The 27,060-nt window shown below is 43.5% G+C and overlaps 1 protein-coding gene across 1 annotated transcript in view; it reads right to left on the bottom strand.

The window, feature by feature from the left end:
• The window catches only part of VDR (vitamin D receptor), a 235,163-nt gene that overhangs the window by 164,045 nt on the left and 44,058 nt on the right, over positions 1 to 27,060 (bottom strand). Inside the window, exon 2 of the mRNA XM_075334510.1 lies at positions 13,666 to 13,768. The gene's annotated coding sequence lies outside the window, so the exon portion shown is untranslated. The remainder of the gene's footprint in view (positions 1 to 13,665; positions 13,769 to 27,060) is intronic.

Here is a 27,060-nt window from a genome sequence, read left to right as displayed (position 1 = left end):
CGCCCGGCTCTGGCTGAATACTCCACAAGCCTCAGGTTGCTTGTTAGACCTTGCAGTGTGAACAGAGTCTGACGTCACATTGCCAGCAGGTGTGTGCAGAGCTAAACATGGCATGACAAGGACATCCGAACACACAAACCATATTCCCATGCATCTGATACAGAATAATGACCATGTAAAAGCCAACAACTTGTTGGACCCAAAACAGCTTTAGGCCTGTTTCACATGTTAGTGAAAAACACAGACGTTTTTCACTGACGTGTAAAAAATGCATACGTCCCTCCATGTGCCGTGATTCATGGCACACGTGGGTTGTCCATGTGCAATCCGTGATCGCACATGGAGATAAACTCACCTGTCCCCGCTCCTGCTGTCCGTGGTGCTGAACCCTCCCGGATGCTGCCTCCGGCCTCCACTGTGTTACCTCTGCAGCTACTTACGGGTTGGCTGTGCTGTGCATAAATTAATATGCAAGACAGTAATTAGTCGGGCAGGAAGCAGCAGCCAGCAGAGGCCGCAGACAGCGTCGCTGGAGAAGAGTATAAAAATAATTTTATTTTAAATGTGCGTGATTTTTCTAGTCCATGTTTCATGGATCACACCATAGTGTGGTCCGTGGGACATCAGTGATCCCAGAAAAAAACGGACATGTTTCTGTGCAGAGCACACGGACACGCGTGTACTCCGCACGGAGACACGGTCAGTGAGAAATCACTGTTGTGTGAGCAGACCCATTGATTATAATGGGTCTGTATATGTCCGTGATTCTGATACACGAAGGGGGCCTTACAGAGGGAATATCAAGTCAAATCTGGGTTTTTTTCTCTTTGTCATATAGATGGATAATAAATATATATCAAAGTGTCCGATGCTAATACTGTGCACACATGCTTTCTTGTGTCCTTTTCTTTTTAATATGTCTGTGAGGCCTCATTTTGACGTCCATCTTTGTATACGGAAGACGTCGTACCTACAATAGTGAATGGGGTCATTCACATGTGTCTTATTTTGCAGGGACCACTTAGTCAAAGGGAAAACTGTCACATCTCCACCAGAGTCTGCTCCTGCCACTTCTGCCCCAGTCGCCGCCGTATTCCCACTGCAAGCAGTGCTGGTGATAGGGGAGGAGTCAGTACCAGTAGGTCTGGTGGGCGCAGTCGCTGGCCATCCACCAAGCTTGGTCTGGCTGGGATTTGCAGTACCACTTGCTGAATGTAGGGGTGTGTGCCCTCCAGCTGAAGTTATCAACTCCCACTCCAGCCAATGGGAAGGCACCACACCGTTTTTATATCTTCAGTGGTCTACTCTTCTTTGCCAGATGTAGTCCTGTGTTTCTCTAGAGCTATACCCTTTACTGGTACTGTGCACACCTTGGTGTTTTGTCCCCTGATTGACCTCGTCCTGTTTTCCTGACGTTTCTCCTGCCTGCCGATTCTGTACCTTGCCTGACGTTTTAGTTTTGACCTTGGCCTGTTTTCTTGACATTCCTCTTACCTTTTCATTTTGTACCTTGCTGACTTCCTCTTGCTTTTGACCCTGCCTGGCGACTATCCCTGTCTCCTGGACATTACAGTAAATCCAGATCCCTGTATAGGGGTTAGAGGGTTTCAGGGTACCTTGAGATCCTGCTTAGTGGGCGTCCCACCCTAGTCGGTTCAGATTAACAATTTTGTGTCAGTGGTCCCGGACTGCCATTACAAAAACACAGACATGTAAGATCAAAATCGGCAATGCAAGTCTATAAGTCCATGAAAAAAAAAATAAAAAAATTAGATAGCACTTGAGTGACATCTAAATGCTTGTCTGATTTTTATAGATTGTGAGTTAGGAAAAGAATAGAGAATTTTTTTATTTTTATTTTTCATTTTTACAATGTGCAAGAGAAAAAAATGACACTTGGACCAAACATTGATGACAATTGGACTGGAAAAAGAAGTGGTCCGCTTTTCTCATATGTTAAAAAAATGAATTTCTGAATTCTGTCTATGTCTAGGGGACATAGGAGAAAGTTTACTAGACGATTGTTGCATATTTGCTGATGAGACAAAACTGTAGAAGATTTTTATGTTTTTGTAGGTGTCTTCATATTTGGAAACCTTGAGCGTTGACCATTTTTCCAGCTAAATAATTTCCATGTTTAAAGTAATATATTTGGACAGAAGGAAACCTCTGAGTAACGTAGTGTATCGGCAATTTGTGCTATTCAGGGTTTCAGAAGAAAAGGATTTAGGGGTGCTGGTTTACGGACATAATAGTTAAGGGGAGGATACAAAGCAATGTCAGAAAAGGGTTCCTGAAACAGATGCTTAGAAAAAAATCTTCTATCAGTTGTGGCTGGAAAATTCACACTTCAATCTTATCTCTGAAAATAACAGACCGATTTTGTAATGTTATTTTTCCAATTTTCAACTATATTTTTGTAGAAGTGTTCATTTTTTTTCCGAGAAACCCCCCACCCAAAAAAACGAACAGGGTGACTAAGATATATTGACTGTTTATCGTAACTGGCCCACAGACCTGAATGTGCATTTTTAATAAAAAAAACACACACATCTCCACTTTTTGTGGACACACGGATATGTAAACTACCTCAAGACTATAATGGGTGTCTACTCTATAAAAAAAAACAAATATAATAATATGGCTACTGCATGTGAATTAGAGACATCTGGATGAGGCCAAGGTGAAGAGAAACCTGGAATACACATGGATATATCCTACAAGTAGAGTCCATATGGTCCATTTTTCACAATTTGTCTCAGTGGATTCTAAGGAAACAAGTCTTCATAGAAACGAAGATCCTCAATGGAGCAGATTTCAAGCACTGTCAGCACTGCTCACTTCTGGAGGTGAGCGGGACTAAGGCACTGTTGACAGATATCTATCTGCTAGGACATGTCTATGTTTGCTTGTATTGTGTACCCGTCCTAGTCATTCCTTCTATCCCGCTTCATTGTATAGTGCTGGCACTATATAAATAAAATTATTATTATTCATTAGAATGATACACGTGCGCGATACCTGTCTGGCAGGCACCTGTTGATGGGATATCTGTCACGCACACACTTGGGAAAGGTCCGGCGCACAACAAACAGGGGTTACACCACAACAAACAAGGGGAACACATGGGAACACTTTAACATCGGTGGGCCCTGGTCCTATTGAGGGGAAAGATGGTACACCTCCTGCACTCACCTGCAGCTGCACTCTGCACTCCTAGCCAGTCCATATACAGGATCCTTACCTGTCGCCAAGCAGGAATACCTGAAGCCCTGAGAGCCCTGCAGTTAGCCCTTGCGAGGGATCTGGCAGTGTATAACTAACGGCGCGCACCCATTGAAGTCTATGGGTGCGTGCAACACAAGAATTGCACTCCGATTTACGTGGACACAGGCAATGGAGAACATGGAGAAATTAATCTCTCTGTCTTCTCCGCACGTGTGATATAATTCTATCATGCAAGAGAATCGGATCATACTAGAATGACACTCGGCTCAAACTCATTACCATAATTGATCCGATTCTCTCAGAAGAGAGAATCTTCATTCATGTGAGCTCTAACAGAAACACAGGCACCACTTCTGCATTTTTTACCCCCTTTTGGTTTTGGCTTACAAATACTGAGGTAAAAAAAACTCACCAAATACTCAACATGTGTACAAGGCCTACAGAAACACTTCAAGTATATTGGCTTTGTAAGCCCCCAGCTTAGAAATAATACTGTAAAAAAGGAAGTCACTTTAGGCACTTTTTATGGTACATTTTTCAACCCAAAGAGTAAAGTCTTTATTATTATACTTCAAGGAATTGTAGTATTTACACAATTTTATTTTGGTTGTATGAAACCAATATGATTTCAATACTTATTGCAGCCATCCTACACCCAGGCTGATAGCACTATGGTTTATAAGTCATTATTACCTCAACACTGCCGGTCTGATCATACAGATCTTTATCATGTAAGACTAAAGGTACCGTCACACTTAGCGACGCTCCAGCGATCCCATTAGCGATCTGACCTGGCAGGGATCGCTGGAGCTTCACTACATGGTCGCTGGTGAGCTGTCACACATGCAGATCTCCACAGAGATCAACCACCAGTGAACCATGTAACGACGCTGTGCTTCGTAACCATAGTACACATCGGGTTACTAAGCAAAGCGCTTTGCTTATAGTTACCCGATGTGTACCTTGGCTACGTGTGCAAGGAGCAGGGAGCCGGCTTCTAGAAGCTACGGACACTGGTAGCCAATGTAAATATCAGGTAACCAAGCAAAGCGCTTTGCTTGGTTACCTGATGTGTACCTTGGTTACCAGCGTCCGCAGAAGCCGGCTCCCTGCACATTCAGATCATTGCTCTCTTGCTGTCAAACACAGCGATGTGTGCTTCACAGCGGGAGAGCAATGACCAAAAAATGGTCCAGGACATTCAGCAACAACCGGCGACCTCACAGCAGGGGCCAGGTCGTTGCTGGATGTCACACACAGCGACATCGCTAGCAAGATCGCTGTTGCGTCACAAAAAACGTGACTCAGCAGCGATGTCGCTTAGTGAGATGTGGCCTTAAGCTAAAATTGGATACAATTGCCTTATCAATTCACAGCAAATATTATCAATGACAGATCATATTGAAAGATGTGGACAGAATTAATAGAAACAAATCACAATTTTTAGTGTGTAAAAATTCATTGTAACGTATATACCAATATGCCCCTCTCCCTTAAAGGAACCTGTCAATCAGATTTCATCCCCACACTATTTATATGCATGTAGCTTTTTCAAAGACAAGTCCAGCAATACTTTTACATAGCCAGTGTGTTCCTCTGTTACTGAGATATCAGAATTCTAAAGAATATGAAAATTTGGCTAAAGATCTATTAGTAGATCTAAAGCCAGCTTTACACGCTGCAATGTATCTTACGATGTGTCGGCGGGGTCACGTCGTAAGTGACACACATCCGGCATCGTAAGGTACATTGCAGTGTGTAACAGCTACGTGCGATTGAACGTTAAAACGTTCATCGCACGCACGCCGTTCATTCCTCATGGATTGAACGTCAGATTGTTCATCGTACACGGGGTAGCACACATCGCAGTGTGTGACACCCCGTGAACGATGAACAGATCTTACCTGCGTCCTGGGGCTCCCGGCAGGTAATGCAGAAGGAAGGAGGTGGGCGGGATGTTTACGTCCCGCTCAGCTCCGCCCCTCCGCATCTATTGGACGGCTGCCGCATGACGTCGATGTGACACCGAACGTCCCTCCTACTCCAGGAAGTGGACGTTCGCCGCCCACATCGAGATCGTATGGACGGGTAAGTACGTGTGACGGGGGTTAATCGTTTGTGCGGCACATTCAACAAATTGAACGTGCTGCACATATGATGGGGGTGGTTACGATCGCATACGATATCGTATGCAGAATCGTAACATGTAAAGCTGGCTTAAAACCTCTGTCACTCCAGCTCTATTTCCCGCCCAGAGCCGTCTCGTCCTTCTTGACAGACAACCTCTATGCCGTAAGGCTTCAGTCAAAGGAGCCGTCTGTCAAGAATGAGGCAGCAGCTTTGGGTGGGGAATAGAGCTGGAGTGACAGAAGCTTCAGATCTACTAATAGCTCTTCAGCCTCATTTGAATATGAATACAAAAGCTGATTTTTCAGTAATCGAAGAACAAACTGGTTATATAATGGTATTGCTGGACTTGTCCTTCGAAGAGCTACATGCACAAATAAATAGTTTTTGAGTGAAATCCTGCTGACAAACTCACATTAGCTCTGGGTTTTTCTGCTGTGGTCAGAATTATATCCATATGCAGTATTCAATGTTCATGTTATTTTGAAGGAAATAACTCCGTTTTACCTGCAATATAGAACATCGTTGGGGTGTATTTATTATATTTATATATGGTGATAGTTTTTTAACACACTATATTATACCCTCCATCTTGGCATTAATCGGTCTAAATATAGAACATCGGTACATGTAGGTGTGATTTCAACAGCCACAGAATGGAAATTATTCTAAGGATACATGCACACAATGTCCTAAACTCAGGCATACCCACTGAGGTTTTTAAGCAGAAGACACTTTAGGAAATTCTGGCACTTTTCCTTTTTGTCATTTTTTTCTGTCGTTCCCTGAAAGTTTTGGTTGCCGATGGTTTTTTTTGAGTATTCTCCCATGGTTTTTATGATGTCTTTTTACTGCCGTTTTTCCGGTCATTTTCATTTCTCCATTGAATAATGAACAAACCCTAGTTTGTTTTTTTATTTTAAGCAAAAACGATGACAAAATGCTCCAAATGGCGTCCGGTCGTCGTTAGAGCCTTCTCATTGACTTCTATTGTAAAGTACACAACGTATTCTGAGGGAAAACACCAGAAAAATGCATGGGTCATTACTTTTAACCACTTCATGTTTTTGCAAACGTGAAGTGGTTAAAAGATTCAGAAACCTGAAAATATGAACTGCAAGTCGTTTTAACATTGAGATGCATAAGTTCATTCTTTTGAGCGTTTTTAGACTCCGCCTGAAAAACATATTGTGTGCACATACCCTAAGCGTCCTATTACAGAGTGCGACTCTTCATGTGGTGGAGATCCTTGTGGTTCTTAGCCATGGGGCACACTACTGCCCTGCAGGCACAACAGGGCCAACAAGAAGTCGAGTTTTATGCTCTTAAGGCTGCTTTACATGCTGCAATTAATCGTGCGATCTCATTTGGTGATCGCACCCGCCCCCATCATGTGTGTGGCTCGGGCAATTTCTTGCCCATGTCGCACAATGCTGTAACCCCCCGTCACACGGACTTTACCTTCCAAACAACCTCGCTGTGGGCGGCGAACATCCACTTCCTGAAGGGGGAGGGACGTTCGGCGTCACAGTGACGTCACACAGCGGCCGGCCAATAGAAGCGTAGGGGCGGAGATGAGCGAGACGTAAACATCCCACCCACCTCCTTCCTTCAGCATTGCCGGCGGGACGCAGGTAAGCTGTGTTCATCGTTCCCGGGGTGTCACACGGAGCGACGTGTGCTGCCTGGAGAAAAATGAACAACCGGACATTCGATTTTTAGAAAATGAGCGACGTGTCAACGATGAACGAGAAGGTGAGTATTTCTGCTCATGCATAGCTGTCACACACTACGATATCACTAACGATGCTGGATGTGCGTCACTTACGACGTGACCCCGCCAACATCTCGTTAGATATATCGTAGCGTGTAAAGCCCGCTTTATTTACATGGTCCTTGCACTAAAGCAGTGGTCCCCAACCTTTCTTACCTTGAGAGCCACATTAAATTCTGAGAAATGGTCACAAGCCAAATTCAGCAACCCCAACAGCAGTGACACTGAGAACCCACCATAACCAGTGTGGTGATAGCCCAAGCTTCCCCACTGAAAGTACACTGAGACCTTCTGCCCCCTCTCTTATAGGTGGTGTACCACTATAACTCTATTTGGTATTCTCATGTCAGGCACACTTACCAAACTATTTCATCCAGCTTTAAGTACCCCTTTGACTAATAATATCATCCTTTGTCCCCTGCCATTATATATCCATATAGAATTGCTCTTCTATGCAAAGCTACTTACAACAGTGACCATGTATAGAGCTTCTCTTCATAATTAGTTGCTAGATCTAGTGCTAATACACACATCATGGACTCGTGAGTCACAAGTGGCTCCCGAGCAACAGGTTTGGAACCCTTGCTCTAAAGTGAAGCCTTTGCAGTCCTCTTGCCTACATACTGGAGGTGAAGGTAACATGTTTCTCATCAGAGAGTAGCAAAAGAAAGATATCACAAAAGTTCCTCTATTGTTAAAAAACGTTGGTCATTACTTTTTTATTGATGTTTATCCTTTGGGTAGGCCATCAACATTTTATTCTGGTGGTGTTACACCCAGCACCTCTGCTGTTCAGTTTTTACAATTTGACACATTTTTTTTATATCTTGAGAAATGCGCCGTTGCTGAATCCAAAGGCTCTTCATTCCCGCAGTGCAACGTGCCTAAATGTGCCAGTTTTCATTTTTGCCAAGATCAGATGTTACTGACGCCGTCTGGAAGTTATCGGATGCTGCTGGAACACCGAAGCTCCTTCAAAACAACAGTAACTGTGCCCAGGTACTACAGATCCACCCGCTAGTCATTTCAATAGGAGGTAGATCTACAGTACCTGGCTACGGCCACTATTGAAATGATGGAGCAGCTGTGTTCAAGCAGCATCTGAGAACTTCCGGCCGTTCCAGCTAATCAGATATTGACAACCTATCCTAAAGAGAAGCCATAAATAATAAAAAAAACATTGTCCACCCGTTTAATGAGATTTAACAAAAATGATTCTTTATCTCTGATTACATCACTACCCAGAGAAACCCACCTCCCTACTAAACTACTAATATGTACAGCTGCCTAAGGAGGGACTGGGATTTATTTTTTTTTATAGTTAGGATTTAACAAAAGGCTCATCTGCAAATCCTGGGCTCTTACACCAGAAGAGCACTCATTTTTGTCTGCAGAATGGCTCACTGCAAACTCTGCGTTGTCCAATCCCTCTTCTATTCTTAATGGAGATCTAAGAATAAACTCCCATCTGTTCCTATTCCCTTTGTCGATAGGGTCCGTCCCAGCACACTATCCAAACAGTCCTGTGAAGCTGACAATGCATTTCCATACAACTCTGTGCAAACATTAGTAAGCTGCATCTACTGGGAGCCCATGGAAGACTTATGTAAGGGGTGCTTCACACACAGCGAGATGGCTGCTGAGATCGCTGCTCAGTCACGTTTTTTGTGACGCAGCAGTGACCTCATTAGCGATCTCGCTGTGTGTGACACTGAGCAGTGATCTGGCCCCTGCTGTGAGATCGCTGCTCGTTACACACAGCCCTGGTTCGTTTTTTTATTGTTGCTCTCCCCCAGTGACGCACAGATCGCTGTGTGTGACAGCGAGAGAGCGACGAAATGAAGCGAGCAGAGAGCGGGAGCCGGCATCTGGCAGCCTGTGGTAAGCTCTAACCAGGGTAAACATCGGGTAACCAAGGTGGTTACCCGATATTTACCTTCGTTACCAGCCTCCGCCGCTCTCACGCTGCCAGTGCCAGCTCCTGCTCTCTGCACATGTAGCTGCAGTACACATCGGGTTAATTAACCCGATGTGTACTGTAGCTAGGAGAGCAAGGAGCCAGCGCTAAGCAGTGTGCGCGGCTCCTTGCTCTCTGCACATGTAGCGACGTTATGATCGTTGCTGCTTCTGCTGTGTTTGACAGCTAAGCAGCGATCATAACAGCGACTTACTAGGTCGCGGTTACGTCACAGAAAATGGTGACGTAACAGCGACGTCGTTATCGCTGTCGCTATGTGTGAACCCAGCCTAACTTTTAGGCCTCTGTCACACCGGCACACCAGTGTATAGCAGCCAATGCAAGAGAATCAAATTCTACATGTTAATGACACTCGGCTGCGAGCGTGAGCCAGGTGTCATCTACTGTGACCCGATTCTCTCGCAAGTGAGATTGGATTACAGTTGAGGAGAAGAGGGAGAGATTAATTTCTCCATTGTCTGTGTTGTGTTGGCATATATCGGACTGTATGCGGATGTCATCCAAGTGCAGTCCAATGTTTCACACGTACCCATATACTTGTATTGGTCGCGTGACCCGAGATATACTGCTAATCGAAGCATGCCGCAATTTTTTTCTCATGCTGAATCAGCATGAGAAAGAAACGCTGATCACCACTGCTCCATAAAATTATATGGTGGTGTGAGTGAGTCCTAAGGCTATGTGCGCACGTTGCGTCGGAGTACCTGCAGTTTATTCTGCACGTTTTCCTTCCCTTGGTTTTTGACCAAATGGCTTTTGACCATTTTTTAGCGCTAAAAACGCATGCGTTTTTACCACGTTTTTAGTGCGTTTTTAGCGCTTTTTACCTGCGTTTTCACCTGCGTTTCTGCAGATGCGTTTTTGAGATCAAGACACAGAGAAATAAAGTTGAATTAGTCAAAAAGAATGAAAAAAGAGAAAAAAAAGTATAAAATTAACTTTTAATAAAAATATATGGGAAATTATCAATTTTAATGTAATGATAGTGGTTATGCTAATTTTAACAGAAAAATAGCTAAAGTTTATTATTTTTTTACATTTAAATTTTCGGTTATTGTGTGTGTGTAAAGGAACATTAGAACCCATTAATTTTTGGCCAGAAAAGCATGCGTTTTTGGAGCCAAAAACGCAGTTGAAAAGCAGGTAAAAAGCATGAAAAACGCAGGAATTGTGATTTTGGTTGCTTTTTGCCATTTCTCATTGACTCCAATGTTAAGGAAACGCTGCAGAAATGGCAAAGACAAGTGACATGCTGCTTCTTTTTCAGCATGGTTTTTGACCACAAATATGCAAATTAAACGCTGCAGAAAAAAAAAAGCAAAGTGCAGACAGGATTTCTGCTTTTCCCATAGACTTTGCTGGAAATCAAAAACGCATGCGTTTTTGCACAAAAACGCTGCTGCCAAAAACGCTGCAGAAACGCGGTAAAAAACGCAACGTGCGAAAATAGCCTAAGGCATATAGTTGTATATATCTGGATCAAAGAACAAATGTCCGAACGTGGAGTCTCTAACCTTATTTGTATATCCAGCATAAAGAAGCTTTTCCATGAAAATGTTTGGGGTTTTTTTTTGTTTTTTTTAAATAAATAAATTTGTGCATATAATGTAGTGTGAGTGTATTAATATACTCATCTATCTCCGGCTTCTCCAGTATCCAGCGCCAGTCTGTTCCACTTCTCAGTGACTCTTCAGATTGTCCTGGTTACCCTGTGCTCTGCGTAACCCAGAAATGACTTACCAACTAATCCTATGAAGTGTTAGAAGGAGGCGCCATAGTCTTATATAGCAATATAGACTTCCGGCTCAAGTATTAAATACTCTAGAGAAAGAGCGGTGACCTCACAGAGAAGAGGAGCAGAACGGCGCTGAATCCCAGAAAAGGTGGCGGTAGGTGTGTATATTTAAGGGGTTACCCACAACTAGGACAACTCCTTCTCATTATACTTGTTTCCCCAGTTAAAATAAAAGACCCTGTACTCACCTCACATTTTGGGGCTGTTCCAGCGCTGTCGATAACCACTATTCAGGGCTTACGTGACATTGTAACATTACGTGAGCCACGCGTCCAATCGCTGTCGGTTCCTCTCTCCCCGCCTTTGGACCAAATGAGTTAATAAACAGGAAGTGAAACTGCGTCTGCCGCTCACTTCCAGTTGATTGTTCATTTCGTCCGAAGGTGGGGAGACATAAGCCAGCGATGATTGGACGTGTGACTTGCGTAATGTTACAATGTCACGTCAGCCTCGAACCATAATTACTAACAGCGCCAAAATGGGAGGAGAGTACAGAGTGTTTTATTTTCACTGGGGGAAAAAGTGGAATCAGAAGAGGTTGTTCTAAGGCTATGTGCCCACGGGACAACATACCCGCGGATTTTGCCGCAGGATTGTCCGCAGGTTTCACACAGCTGCTCCCCGAAATCCACAGCTGTCCATTGCTGCGGGACTCGAGTTTTTTTGTTGCGGTAAACCCTAAGGACAAGTGCGGAAATACCTGCGGACGTCCCGGCCTCTATCTCCATAGTGGAAAAACGGGACATCCTCAGATATTTCCGCATGAATAATTGACATGCAGTTACGTGCGGCTGCGGGAAATCTGCAGAATTTTCCACAGTCGCACATACCGCAGCATTGATACAGCACTCCCTAAATCTCATAGGATAACTGGGGAGAGTCTGTACTTGCATAAACCTGCGGATTTATCTGGAAAAGCCAGATAAATCCGCGAGTTTTCAGCGGCAAAATCTGCGGGCACGTTGTCCCGTGGGCATATAGCCTAATAGTGGACAACCCTTTTTAACACATAGACATGATATTAGAAAATATATACAATATTTATTAACAGAAAATCTTCATGGGAGGGCTTCTTTAATAATCCTGGTATATTTTTGTAGAGGTTATAACATTCTTAACTTTTCCAAGTTTTGACATCAGAAGCATTCATTTATCAATAATCGTTACTAAAAGGCATGTTATGGCTTATCTACCAAGGGCAGTGAAAGATTAATTGGAGAACAGAATTATATAGTCTACTGATAATTAAGCTGGTGATAAGGTCATAACTAGAGTAGAGGACGAGATAGGGTGCTGCTGATAAACAAGACCAGACAACTGTACACGATCTGCACCGGCAGAGGAATGAGAAGTTACACCGCTGCCTACAGAAGGGTGACAGGAAGGTGAATGACGTCTCTACATGTTTCGCAATTATGTTACAGAAACATTCACTTAACCCAAAACAGCGTCATCATTACAGAGAAAAATGCAATGACTAATGCATTGTATAGTTATATTAATAGCTCATTGTTATAAGCAAAAAAATGGAGGAAGCGGTTACCCAGATTATATCGGTTTGTGAGATCAGTGTAAGGCGTTTCTAAAGAAACAGTGGAACGTGTAGTTTGACCACAGCTGGGAGCCCATATGTCGGAGCCGACTACTCTACAGTTTAGATCAGGCCTTCTTAGATATTTTCCACTGGGGACTTATCGGTCACGACATGGTAAACCCTGAACTCACAAGTGATCACAGTTCAAGCTGAAATGAACAATAATGCCATTTCAACCCATTAACGTCACCGTGTCTGGAGACAGCTTAGGAGCTGAGCTCCCTCCACATGCGGCAGATGCCGGCTAAGTGAAACAGCCAGTATACAGTACATGTGGAATGAGAAGGTTTGTCCCAGTAGTGGACAATCCCTTTAACCTGCAGATATAGAGCTATTCTGCAGGTTAATGGGATTTTGAAGGTGCCTGGCCTCTGTACTGAAAGCCTGACTCAAGAGAAATTTAACTACGGTATATTCCTCCCAGCAGCCGCTGCCTTTCAGTCATTGGGGAGTGCTGGCGCAGGTGCAGTCAATACTCACAGCACTGTGGGTGTCAGCTGTAACCATGCCACAGAACTGTGACTGACAGCCAGCTGTGCACTGATGTAATGCAGAGTGCAGAGCTGCCTGTCAATCATAGGACCGGCGAGTGATTACAGCCACCGCTCTCAGTATAGTAAGCACTGACTGTAATTGCACCAGGCCTCTATGACTGAAAGTTTGCGGCTCCTGATAGAAATAAGGTTAATTTTCTACCAGGAGCCACTACCAGGCTCGTTTCTCATGCTATTTACCTGCAGGTTAAAACCATTATTCAATGTGACAGGATCTCTTTAAATAAAAAAAATCAACGCAAGATTGGTATTCTAATTGTGCTGACCTTGAGTATCATGTATCCAAGTAATTTTTCCCATGCAATTAACAAAAAAGCCAACAAAACCCAAAAACACTGTGGTAGAATTGCATTTTTTTTTTTTACACTATTTCATCCCAGTTTAATTTTTTCCCATTTTCCAGTATATTGTATGGTAAAATGAATGGCGTCATTTAAAATTACAACTTGTCCTGCAAAAAAACAAGTCCTCATCTGCGGCGGGAAGCATAAACAAAAGCACAAAAAATTAAAAAGTAAGCTTTTAGTTTCTGGTTTGTCATCGACACTGTGAAATCAGCCCAAGAAGAGTTAAATCATGTTCAGACTTAGATAAAAAAAAAAAGATCCTACTCACTATTTGTAGTCACAGAGCAATCATCAACAGGCGGGTCCTGGAGCTTCTGGAGATGGAAGTGGTTTCTCACCACAGGATTTCAGTGGTCTGTGCTGCTCTGTTCCTGCAAACAAAAATACCTGTTAAAAGTGTTATTGGGCCCAGCAGGGCATCCAGTATCCGTGTAGTCTAATAAAAGCGTCTGAAGTAGGTCTCATTCACACATCAGTATTTTTGATCAGTATTTCATCAGTATTTGCCGAAAGAGTGTCTCCAAAACACAGAACGACATCAATCTTTCAATTATAGATCTTCTTTGTAAGTTCCTCTCGATGGGTTTGGAATATAACCACTGAAGAAAAACACTGATGTGTGAATGAGGCCTAATGGTGACTGTTCGGCTGACCGGGCAGTCTGGTCTGCAGCCAGCATGGTATAAACCAGAAGAACACAGTGATATATGGTCTGTGGGGAAAAAACAACCTGTATACCTTGTGTTTTATTCATCTATCCCTCTGCTCAGTCTGGGTTTTGGAGTCCAGTGGGCGGTTCTAATCAGTGATTGACATCTATCTCTGTATGCACGGCTATATCTTAAAAGGGATATTCCCACCTCCAACATCCTATCCCAATATGTAGTAGGTGTAATAATATTAGCAAATACTGCCAATTAAAAATGTAGTATAGGTTTCATGATAAGCTACATCATTTAGTTTATGTTCAGGTCATTGCAGGACCTTAGGTATCCATGGTTACAACCACACATATTAGCCACTGTTAGTTAGTTGCTCGTTGTCGTAAACATGGTAACCTAAGGTCCTGCAATTTATGAACATGAGGTAAGTGACATAGCTAATCAGAAGAACTATACCACATTACTAATTGGAGGTAAATGTTTATATTATTATTATTATTACTGCACTTACTACATATTGGGATAGAATCTTGGCGATGGGAATAACCCTTTAATGGCTGCCAATCAGTAATTCAGACCTCCCACTGGACTCCTAAGCCCAGACTGAGCAGAGATTTTAAAGAGAAGCGGTCATCAAAAAATTATCTATTGTTTAAATCAAGTGTTTGTGTTAAAGAAGTGGTCCAAGATATAATTTTCATCCTAAATCGCTATTTATTAAACCCCTACAGGATCTTTGATGCAGTTTAATGTCATAATCTAAATTAAACTATTTTTTTAATATAAGTGAATTAAAAGCTGCCTATCCTTCTCTAACTGCTTTTCTTTTCTTACAACTTCCTTTGTGATCCTTAGTTTGAGAATCCCAGTGCATGCTGGGATACTCAAAGCATTATTGGGGGCAGATGCTGTGGTCACTGCTTCAGCCTCTACACCCTCCCTGAAACGAAGCGTCATTAGTTACGGTCATTTCGGGGGCTGGGCTAGTCTCTATGCGATGCGTACGGTGCACAATAACAGCGCCCTCTCTGTTACCGGTTCTGATCAGCAGTAATGAGTTGGCAACACAACAGTTCGCACTGTCAGTGTGTGTTGTAAGACAAATACCGGGCATGTAGAGACCAGCGCAGCCAGCGAGCCTGTCACTGGTCTTTACATGCCGGGCATTCTGACAACGATCTCTCCTGCCAGTTCATTACTGCTGATCTGGAGCTGGCAATAAAGATTGTGCCTTCACTGTGTAAATGGCACAGAGTGCAGGGACTAGCCCAGCCCCTGAAACAAGCATCACTGGTGACACTTAATTTCAGGGAGGATGAAGAGGCTGAAGCAGTGACCGCAGCCTCTGCACCCTGATGATGCTTAACTTGAGTATCTCAAACAAATCATCATCAAAAAGAAAGTTGTAAAAAAAAAAAAGCAGTTAGATAGTGCAGTTAGAGAAGGATAGGGAACTTTTAATTCAGGTTTATTAGGAGATAATCTAAACTATGGCATTAAATAAATAGGGATTTATGAAAATTAAGTAGTACTTTGGACCACCCCTTTAAATGTTTTTTTTCTACCAAAGAGTTTTTGTTTCCATATCACAATCTGTATTACAAATAAAGAATAGAAAGCTTGAAATTTTTATGCCAGTCATCAGGGCTTTTTTTAGACTAATTTCCCATTGTTTTAAGCAATCCACATTGTCAGCAATGAACAGACGCTTTGTATTGAAGCATATAATGAGCGTGTGCAAAAGTCATTGTGAGAGGAGGAGTTGCAGAGTCAGGTGTGACTATTCTAATTGGCGGATTCTGTGTTGTTTGCTGTGTGCAGAGCTCTTATGTGTCATCGTCCTGCCTCTAATGATAAGACGCTTTTCTTAAGCCCTTAAACAGACTGACACTTTTTTCTCTGTGGGGCCAAATATTTATGGGCAGGTAAGGCTATGTGCGCACACGGCGTTTTTATTGACACTTCGTTTTTGTGCGTTTTTGGCTGCAAAAAAAATGCACTCTCGGCAAAAACGCAACAGAAAAACGCATGCATTTTTACCGCGTTTTGGTGCGTTTTTGGCTGCGTTTTGCTGTGTTTTTCATCACTGCGTTTTGCTGTGTTTTTCCAGTGCATTGCATGGGTGAAAAACGCAGTAAAATGTAGGAAAGAATTGACATGTCCATTTTTTTTTAGCTCAAAAACACAGCTAAAAAAAAAATTGTGTGCGGGCAGCAAAAATGAAAAAAGTCATAGACTTTGCTGGGGAAGCAAAGTCATGCAGTTTTGAGCCTAAAAACGCACGAAAACGCACCTGAAAAACGTGCAAAAATGCTGTGAAAAGCGCCTAGTGCGAACATAGCCTAAAAGAGAAGCTCCATTACTTCTGTTCTGCTCTTTTGACAGGGTGCGACTGCAGATGTCAAACTTAAGGGAGAAAGACCCACAGACAAGCAACAACTAAAGTCAGCTGCATAAAGGCAGACTGTCACATCACCACCAGAGCCCACTCCTGTGACTTCTGCTTTGATCACCAGGCGATGCCGTGTTCCCACCGTGGATAGTGATGGGAGAGGAGCCAGTGTCAGTGGCTCTGGTGGATGCAGGCTCTGCTCATCCACTAGGCTGGATTTCCCTAGGACCTGCAGTACCACTGGCTGACTGTAGGTGGCGTGTGTCTTCCAGCTGATGTTAAAACCATTCAGCTACAGCCAATGGGAAGACACCACATCCTTTTAATTCCCCCTCCTGTCTGCTGGTCATTGCCAGAGATCGTTTTGAATTCCTGGTTCCTGCTCTGTTCGATATAGTGATTCCTGTGTTTTGACCCCTGCCCATTCTCTGACTATATACTAAAATACAGTATAGCACAAAAGTGAGTACACCCCTCACATTTATTTTTTTTTAAATATTTTATAATATCTTTTCATGGGACAATACTGAAACTATGACACTTTGATACAATGTAAAGTAGTCAGTGAACAGCTTGTATAACAGTGTCAATTTGGTGTGCCCTCTAAATAACTTAACACAAAGCTATTAATGTATAAACCGCTGGCAACAAAAGGGAGTACACCCCAAAGTGAAAGTCACCAAATTGGGCCCAAAATGTGAATATCTTGTGTTTCCACCATTATTTGCAAGCACTGCCTTAACACTCTTGGACATGGAGTTCACTAGAGCTTCACAGGGGCCGCTGGAATCATCTTCCACTCCTCCAGGATGACATCAAGGAGCTGGTGGATGTTAGAGACCTTGCGCTCCTCCACCTTTCATTTGAGGCCCCACAGATGGAGGCACCCTTAATTGGGTTTAGATCTGCAGACATGCTTGGCCAGTCCAGTACCTTTACCCTCAGTTTATTTAACAAGGCGGTGGTCATCTTGATGTTGTGTTTGGGGTTGTTATGTTGGAAAACAAAGTGAGAGGATCATGCTTTTGCATCGGTATGTTACAGTACATATTGACATTCATGGTTCGCTCAATGAACTGTAGATCCCCACAGACAGCTGCACTCATGCGGCCCCAAACCATGACACTCCCACCACCATGCTTGACTGTAGTCAAGGCACACTTGTCTTTGTGCTCCTCATATGGTTGCCGCAACACGTACTTCACACCATCTGAACCAAACAGGTTTATCTTGGACTCATCAGACCACAGGCCATGATTTCAGTAATCCATATCCTTAGTCTGCTTGTCTTCAACAACTGTGGACTTTCTTGTGCATCATCTTTAGAAGAGGCTTCCTTCTGAGACAACAGCCATACAAACCAAATTGATGCAGTGTGCGGAGTATGGTTTGAGCACTGACAGACTAACACCCACCCCTGTAACCCCTGCAGCAATGCTGGCAGCCCTCATACATTAGTTTCAAAAGACAACCTCTGGCTATGACACTGAGCACGTGCACTCAACTTCTTTGGTCGACCATGGTGAGACCTGTTCTGAGTGAAACCTGTCCTGTTAAACCGCTGTATAGTCTTGGCTATCATGCTGCAGCTCAGTTTCAGGGTGCTGAAAATCTTCTTATAGCCTAGCCCATCTTTATGCACAGCAAAAATTATCTTTTGAGATCTTCAGAGAATTCTTTGCCTTGAGGTGCCATGTTGATCTTCCAGTGACCAGTATGAGAGAGTGTGTGACCAATAACACCAAATGTAACACACCTGCGCCCCATTGACACCTGAGACCTAGTAACACAATGAGTCACATGACATTGGGGAGGGAAAATGGCTAATTGGGCACAATGAGGATATTTCACTTAGATTTGTACTCAATTTTGTTGCCAGCGGTTGACATTAATGGCCGTGTGCTGAGATATTTAAAGGGCACACCAAATTTACAATGTTATACGAGCTGTACACTGACTACTTTACATTGCATCAAAGTGTTATATCTTTAGTGTTGTTCCATGAAAAATACATAATAAAATATCTACAAAAATGTGCAGAGTGTACGCCAGTCGGTCTCCAGTGTTTCATGGAGTGCGCTGGAGGTCACAACTTAAGATAAGTCTATGAGAACCTTGTTCTGGCTCTCAGACTTGCATTGAGAGGTTGTGATGTAACTTTTGACTTCAGACATCACAGTCACAAGATGGTGCCGCAAAATCAGAGCGGTGCCAAAAAAAATCATGAAAAAGCCGGAGGGCGAGTATAACACTGTGAGCAGGGGGCATACATTTAAATTGCCACTCTAGTGCTGGAAACAAGAAAAAAAAAACACTGAAGTTTTGCTTTAAGTTAAAAATACATCTCACTTGTGCATCTTCAAAATCGTGTGTTGCGTATTTCACCATGTTTTGACACCACATGGGCGTATACCTCCTATTACAGACACATGTAAAATAAAAATCTAGGTGTATGCCATTTCTTACCCACAGACATTTACAGTCTTTGGCATATTAACATAACAGAAGTTGTTCAAGGAAAGAAGGGTGGGACATGTAAAGTTTCAACATGCTTGATCTTTTGTTCTCACGAGAGATCCATTCTGCCAAAGGAGAACACGCTCATGTTCATTCGAGCCATGTCTGCATGTGTACTGGGAGTAGGAGGAATAGATGTTGACAGCTATCCAGGGTATATAGCCGCATTAGTGCTTTCACAAGTGGATATATAGCTTAACTATGTGCCAGAGTCATAAATATCATTACCTCAGTGACAAATAGCATTGCCTTGGCCTTTGTCCAACAAACATTTCTGAAGCATATTAAGGTTCATGTTAGTATAAGGATGTCTGTAAAAGGGTTCAAAGGGAAAGTCCAACTTACACGATCTACTGATAAGTCACAGGAACCCCGCTAAGTACCAAAGTAAAAGTGAAGTGGGAGAGACGAAAAACACTTAAGGTACCGTCACACATAACGAGATCGCTAGCGAGATCGCAGCTGAGGCACGGTTTCTGTGACGCAGTAGCGATCCCGTTAGCGATCTCGTTATGTGTGACACCTACCAGCGATCAGGCCCCTGCTGTGAGATCTCTAGTCGTTGCAGAATGGTCCAGGCCATTTTCTTCAAAGGCGATGTCTTGCTGGGCAGGACACATCGCTGTGTGTGACACTGTGTGACAGGGTCCCCCAGTGACTGCTGAGATCGTTATACAGATCGCTACTGCGACCTGTATTGTTCCTGCATCGCTGGGAAGATCTGACTGTGTGACATCTCACCTGCGGTCTCCCAGCGACTTACCAGCGATCCCTATCAGGACGCGTTTTCGGGATCGCTGGTAAGTCGTCGTGTGTGACTGGGCCTTTAGATTCTGATGAGTGATTTCCAACACGGTAATTTTTAGAAATCGCATCAATCCAGTGAAGTAATGAAATTTAACTCACTGGAAGTTTCCGATGTTCTACTCTGATTTTTTCATCTGGTTCCACGATCCCTATTCATGTTATTTTTTATCTACTTAGCCATACAGGGGCTTATTTTTTTGAGAGAGAGGTGAACTGTTAAATGGCACCATTCAATTTACCATTTCTGGTACTGAAAAAGTAAAAACACTTTTGTTATTTATTTGGTTAAATGGAAAAAAATTGAAATTCAGAAACTGTTTTTGGTGTTCAGTGAATGCCATGGTGACTCTATTCTGTACGGTTGCAGAGATAATTTAAAGAGGGAAGGGTTTTTTTTACCTGCGAAAAACTTTAGTGGAGTTGTGTAAAAGCCTATGTTGTTTTAGGGTTTTTTTGGGGGGAGGTAATGTGAGCAAGAGGTTTTGTTAACACTATTTTTGGGCACATACAGCTTTATGATGTTTTTTTTTTTGTTGGGGAGGCAAGCTTAAACTTTGGCATGAGTTTCCCATACAAAGGAAGTCAACTAATAGGTGGGGAATACTTTAAAGGGAATCTGTCATCACTTTTTTGGCGTACAAGCTGCGGCCACCACCACCAGGCTCTTATATACAGCATTCTAGCATGCTGTATATAAGAGCCCAGGCCGCTGTGAGAACATAAAAAACATTATAATACTGACTTAACGGTCGCTCGGTTGGCCAGATGGGAGTCTCCGTTCTCCGGTGCTGGCTCCGCCTCTTTCAGCCATCTTTGTCCTCCTTCTCTAGCCGCGGTGCATGACACATCCGGCGTCATCCACATTCGCCGGCATTCAGGTCCTGAGCAGGGCTGATCAAAGTATTGTAGTGCGCCTGCGCAGGACTGGCGAGTGTGTATGAAATAGGATGCGTCATGCACACAGGAGTCAGAAGGAGGACGAAGATGGCCAAAAGAGGCGGCGCCGGCACCGGAGAACGGAGACGCCCATCTGGGCTACCGAGCGACCGTTAAGGTAAGCATTATAAAGTGTTTTTTATGTTCTCACAGCGGCCTGGGCTCTTATATACAGCATGTTAGAATGCTGTATATAAGAGCCCGGTGGTGGTAGCCGCAGCTTAAACGCCAAAAAAGTGGTGACAGGTTCCCTTTAACGAAGTATAGTCTAAGGCTATGTGCCCACAGGCGCTCGTACCTGCGGATGTATCCGCAGGTACGAGCGCATGTTTCCCGCAGCTTTTTCGCTGTAATCTAGCAGCTAAAAACATGCGGACATTCACGCGGCTTACCTGTGGACGTCTCGGCCTCTCATCTCCATAGCGGAGGGCCGGGACATCCGCAGGTAATTCCGCATGAATAATTGACATGCAATTATACATGCGGATGCCTACATCCGCAGAGTGGTCGTCAGCCGCACTTTCCGCAACGTGGACACAGCACTCCCCATGTCCCATAGGATAACATGGGGAGTGCCTGTACATGCTAAAACCTGCGGATTTATCTGGGAAATCCAGAAAAATCCGCAGGTTTTCCGCGGCAAAATCCGCACAAACAGGCTCCCGTGGGCACATAGCCTTAAGGTGCATCTAATTTTATTTCCAGCATACACGACTGGTGCATTTTAGGATGGTCTTGTACAAGTTTCAATTAAAAATTAGACAGTTTTTAAAAATAAATAAATAAATACATAAATAAAATCTCCCAGCAAGTTTGATCAAAAATGGGAACTCATTAAGGACACTGATCAGGACACTGGTGTATTCATTCTTACCAAAAAATTGTCAGAGCTCGTGGACGCTTGTAAAAGCAAGCAAATCTCCTAGATGCCACATCTTAAGCCACATTCAGATATCTGTTTTTAACGTATGTGTTCTGCAGGGCCGGCGTCAGCACGCGGCATACCTGGGCAAATGCCGGGGCCCTGGAGAGCCGGGGGGGCCCACTCGGCCTCGTCAGTTCTGGTGCCCCTTGGCCGGGGCCCCCTCGCCTTAGTTCTGCTGCCCCCGGGCCGAGTTCCGCAGTCCTCGGCAGGAATCTGCAGCGCCGTCCCTTTAAGGCGCGCAGACTTCCTGGTTTGAACTTCATCTGTGGGCGGAGCTACCGACCGGCCTGCTCAGTCCCACAGATGAAGGAGTTGCAGTGCCAGCCAGCGACCCCCAGCACAGCTCTTCTCTCCGGCGCTGTGTGGGCCCCCTCTCCGGCGCTGTGTGGGCCCCCTCTCCGGCGCTGTGTGGGCCCCCTCTCCGGCGCTGTGTGGGCCCCCTCTCCGGCGCTGTGTGGGCCCCCTCTCCGGCGCTGTGTGGGCCCCCTCTCCACCGTGACCTGAGAGGTATGTGCCCTCCCCGCCCCCGATTTATGGGCCCTGGGGAGCTGTATGGGCTTCTCCCCCCTTAGGTGTATGCCCTGCCCCCCGGTGCTGTATGTGCTGGCCCCTGGAGCTGTGTGTGTGGGCCCCACAGAGCTACGTGTGTGTCTGTATGTATGTAGCAGAGCTATGTGTGTATGTATGTAGCAGAGCTATGTCTGTATGTATGTAGCAGAGCTATATGTGTATGTATGTAGCAGAGCTATATGTGTATGTATGTAGCAGATTCATGTATGTATGTAGCAGAGCTATGTGTGTATGTATGTAGCAGAGCTATGTGTGTATGTATGTAGCAGATTCATGTATGTATGTAGCAGAGCTATGTGTATGTATGTATGTAGCAGAGCTATGTATGTAGCAGAGCTATGTGTGTATGTATGCAGCAGAGCTATGTGTGTATGTATGTAGCAGAGCTATGTGTGTATGTATGTAGCAGAGCTATGTGTGTATGTATGTAGCAGAGCTATGTGTGTATGTATGTAGCAGATTCATGTATGTATGTAGCAGAGCTATGTATGTAGCAGAGCTATGTGTGTATGTATGTAGCAGAGCTATGTGTGTATGTATGTAGCAGAGCTATGTGTGTATGTATCCAGCAGAGCTGTGTATGTATGTAGCAGAGCTATGTGTGTATGTAGCAGAGCTATGTGTGTATGTATCCAGCAGAGCTGTGTATGTATGTAGCAGAGCTATGTGTGTATGTATGTAGCAGAGCTATGTGTGTATGTATGTAGCAGAGCTATGTGTGTATGTATCCAGCAGAGCTGTGTATGTATGTAGCAGAGCTATGTGTGTATGTAGCAGAGCTATGTGTGTATGTATCCAGCAGAGCTGTGTGTGTCTGTATGTATGTATCTAGCAGAGTTGTGTTGTGTGTCTGTATGCATGTATGATGTGTATCTATGTATGTCAGTGTATATGACTGTATAGATATGTCAGTTCTATACGTATTTTTGTGAGTTTGTCTTTAAATATGTATATGTATGTGTACGTATGTGTGTGTCTGCGTGTGGATGGGGCCCACCGGGACTCTTCCGCCCAGGGCCCACAAAAACCTGGAGCCGGCCCTGGTGTTCTGCCTGTGTTTTTCACAAATAGAACATGTACCCATTATATTCTATGGAGATGCACACATGTTTTCCCCACAAAGTTCATTTTAATCAATAGATCTTGCCATAAGTTCCACAAAATTGGATGTGTTAAAAAAAATGTTCCTGTGCTGAGATAATCTTATATATGTGTCCCTGCTATGTACTGTGTAATGGCCGTGTCTGACCGTACAGGGACATGGTCTGATCATGTAGTATGATTGGACCATGTCCCTGTATGGTCAGACAAGACCATTACACAGCACATAGCAGGCCAACATATAAGTATATCTCAGCACAGGATCTTTTTTTTTTTTTTTTTTTTTTTTAAACACACACAATTGTGGAAATTATAATTATTCCAAGATCTATTAATTAAAATTAACTATGTTGGTGGGAAAACCCCTGTAAGGTCTGTGAGTTAGGGGGAAAAAAATCATGGAAATGGTATTTTTGATTTGAGTCAGAGATTAAAATTACTTATACATCTCTGGATCCATGAAAAGTCACGGGCAGCAGAAAAAGCCATTCATTTGCAATCCATGTACTCTCTATTTTTAACATTCCAATGGGTAGAAGAAGCTCTGTAATACAGTATATTTATTTATTTTTCTTAGATGAGATGAGATTAGATGAAATTACTGATGGTAAAAGCTGACACTGATCAAACCCCCATGAAAATTTGATCAAAAACACTGCTAAAATATGGAATTTTTTTTGTTTATAAGAAAAATTGTGAGCGTCTAAATGACACCTTATATTATATTTACCTATTTTTAACATTAGTTAGTATACTAGCTGTAGTAATCTGCTTTGCCCAAGATAGTGACTGTCTCTCTGTCTCTCTCCCAGTCTGTGCCTATGCGTCCGTCTGCGCCTCTCTGTCCGTCTGCGCCTCTCTGTCCGTCTGCGCCTCTCTGTCCGTCTGCGCCTCTCTGCCCGTCTGCGCCTCTCTGCCCGTCTGCGCCTCTCTGCCCGTCTGCGCCTCTCTGCCCGTCTGCGCCTCTCTGCCCGTCTGCGCCTGTCTCTCCATCGATATCATATTACCTCACACATAAGCTTCTTATACTAAGAATGTCCTTTGTTGCTTATAGCAACCAATCACAGCTCCTATTACTGACCTGTAGCTCCCAGCTCCATTCACTTTAATGTAAGAAGGTTTTTTGGCTAAGTGTAATAATAATTTTTATTTCTATAGCGCCAACATATTTCGCAGTGCTTTACAGTAAAGCACGGGGTTACATTTTCCCCTCAAAACATAGTCGAAGATGATCCCTGAGTCACATGCGGTGTCTGTGCAAAATGTCGTGATTGTAAATGCGACGGTGCCGATTCCTTTAGCGGACATACACACACACACACACATAACTTTACATATTAGATTAACATTGATTACTATAAAATGTCTTGCAATTATTACTTATTATTAGAATTAGAGTGTGCAAACTGATACTCAAATAGAAGAAAGTCTCAGTGCAATATTACGGTATAATAAAGTCCATCTGTAAATTTTCTACCTTTATCCCTTAGGTAAATTAGTTTTTTTAGAATTAGTATTAAAGATCAGCTAGTTAAGTCTCTAAGGGATCTAGTCTCAGTGTTAAGGCCCCTTTACACACAGACTTTTTAGCGATCCTACCAGCGATCCCAACCTGGCCGGAATCGCTGGAAAGTCTCTAACAGTCGCTGGTGAGCTGTCAAACAGGCAGATCTGGCCAACGATGCAGCAGCGATACAGACCTGCAGAACGACCTGGCTGGAAAGGGAACACCGCCTATGGTCGCTAACGATGTCGTTGTAACGGTGTCAAACACACAGATGTATGCTACGTAGCGGGAAACAAAGGTCCAAAGAATGGTCCTGAACGACTTGTTGCGATCAGCGTCCTCACAGCGGGGGCCAGGTCGCTGATGCGTGTCACACACTGCAATGTCGCTGGGGAGGTCGCTATTACGTCACAAAACCGGTGACGTTAGAGCAATATCGCTAGCGATGTTGCAGTGTATAAAGGGGCCTTTAGACAGATCAGCTAGAAAACAAGGATCAACTTATTTATTTCGGGATTTATTATTGCATTTTAAGCAAAGTCAGTACAAATGCTTCAGCACCGCAATGTGGTTATCTATTGGGCTATTGGGGCTGCGGACGATTGCAATAATAACAGCGGACGCTTTGATCTCATGTCAGCACTACATACCATCGCGTAGTGAAAACCAAACCATCGCGTAAAGAGAACCAAACGCCAGGATTTTTCTATATGCAGTAAAGGCAGTGCCATACTGGCATTAGGATGCTGAATCCAGGCATCCCTGTTGTAGAAAGATCCGATGCGTGGTTGCCGTAATAGCTTTAATCAAAGATGCAGACATGCCCTGCACTTTGATTGACGGGTGCAACGAGGGCGGGCCTTTGTAGGTCAGGTTCTCACTGTAAAGTCCTCCTCTAGTGTCCTCTATGAAGTGCCACCTTTTCTTTATTTAAATATAGAATATAGAAAATATAGAATCCGTCATTTTGACGGATTACATTAATGCATTCTCTTTACATAACTGCGCATGCTCAGATATGTAAACTCAAGGAAAAAACCCTATAACGGATTGCGTTATTTTGTACGATCCGTAGCATCCGTTGTGCCACTATATGCAACGCATTCGTTGCATGCGTCACACAACGCAATGCTACGGATCCCGTCCAACGCAAGTGTGAAACTAGCCTTAAGGACCTGACCCACAGAGGCCTGCCCCAGTTGCACCCATCAAAGTGCAGTGCATTTCTGCAACTTTGAGTAAAAATATTTCTGCAGCCAAGCGTCACATCTTTCTACTATAGGTATGCCTGGATTCAGCATTTTAGTGTCTGTTATGACACTGCCTTTAGTTCATATCACAAAATCCTGGTGGTTGGGTCTCTTTAGAGTTCAGTGCTCATTATCAGCATTTCACAAGCATCTGTTAGATCACCATTCCTAATATAAGCGCTTACCATCAGCGCTATATCAGCATCTTTTTTGTTCACCAGCTTGACAATAATTAATGTAAATACTATAAGCGTCTATCAAATTATCTTAACTAGTAACCTAATATAAGCACTCATCAGCAGCAGCGCTGTATAGGTGATTGATAGACTGCCACCTTGATAAATAATTTAATGTATGCTCCGGGGCTTCCAACTAATGGAGCTCCAAATATTACTGAGCATTTTTGCTATGTGAATATTTTCAATTAATAATAGGGGTTTGCTCAATGTCTGATCAACATTGTAGTAGACATAACATGTATTAATAACTCTATAAAGACGCCTTGATTTTAATTGTGTAATAACCAGATCTCAGACTACACTGTGTGCAGAATTATTAGGCAAATGAGTATTTTGATCACATGATACTTTTTATACATGTTGTCCTACTCCAAGCTGTATAGACTGAGAGCCAACCACCAATTAAGTAAATCAGGTGATGTGCATCTCTGTAATGAGGAGGGGTGTGGTGTAATGACATCAACACCCTATATAAGGGGTGCTTAATTATTAGGCAACTTCCTTTTCATTGGCAAAATGGGTCAGAAGAGAGATTTGACAGGCTCTGAAAAGTCCAAAATTGTGAGATGTCTTGCAGAGGGATGCAGCAGTCTTGAAATTGCCAAACTTTTGAAGTGTGATCACCGAACAATCAAGCGTTTCATGGCAAATAGCCAACAGGGTCGCAAGAAGCGTGTTGGGCAAAAATGGTGCAAAATAACTGCCCATGAATTGAGGAAAATCAAGCGTGAAGCTGCCAAGATGCCATTTGCCACCA

The sequence above is a fragment of the Anomaloglossus baeobatrachus genome, chromosome 2 (genome assembly GCF_048569485.1).
Source record: "Anomaloglossus baeobatrachus isolate aAnoBae1 chromosome 2, aAnoBae1.hap1, whole genome shotgun sequence".
Lineage (NCBI taxonomy): Eukaryota > Metazoa > Chordata > Amphibia > Anura > Aromobatidae > Anomaloglossus > Anomaloglossus baeobatrachus.
The sequence above is the reverse complement of the archived record's forward strand: the minus strand, read 5'-3'. Positions and strand labels throughout refer to the sequence as shown.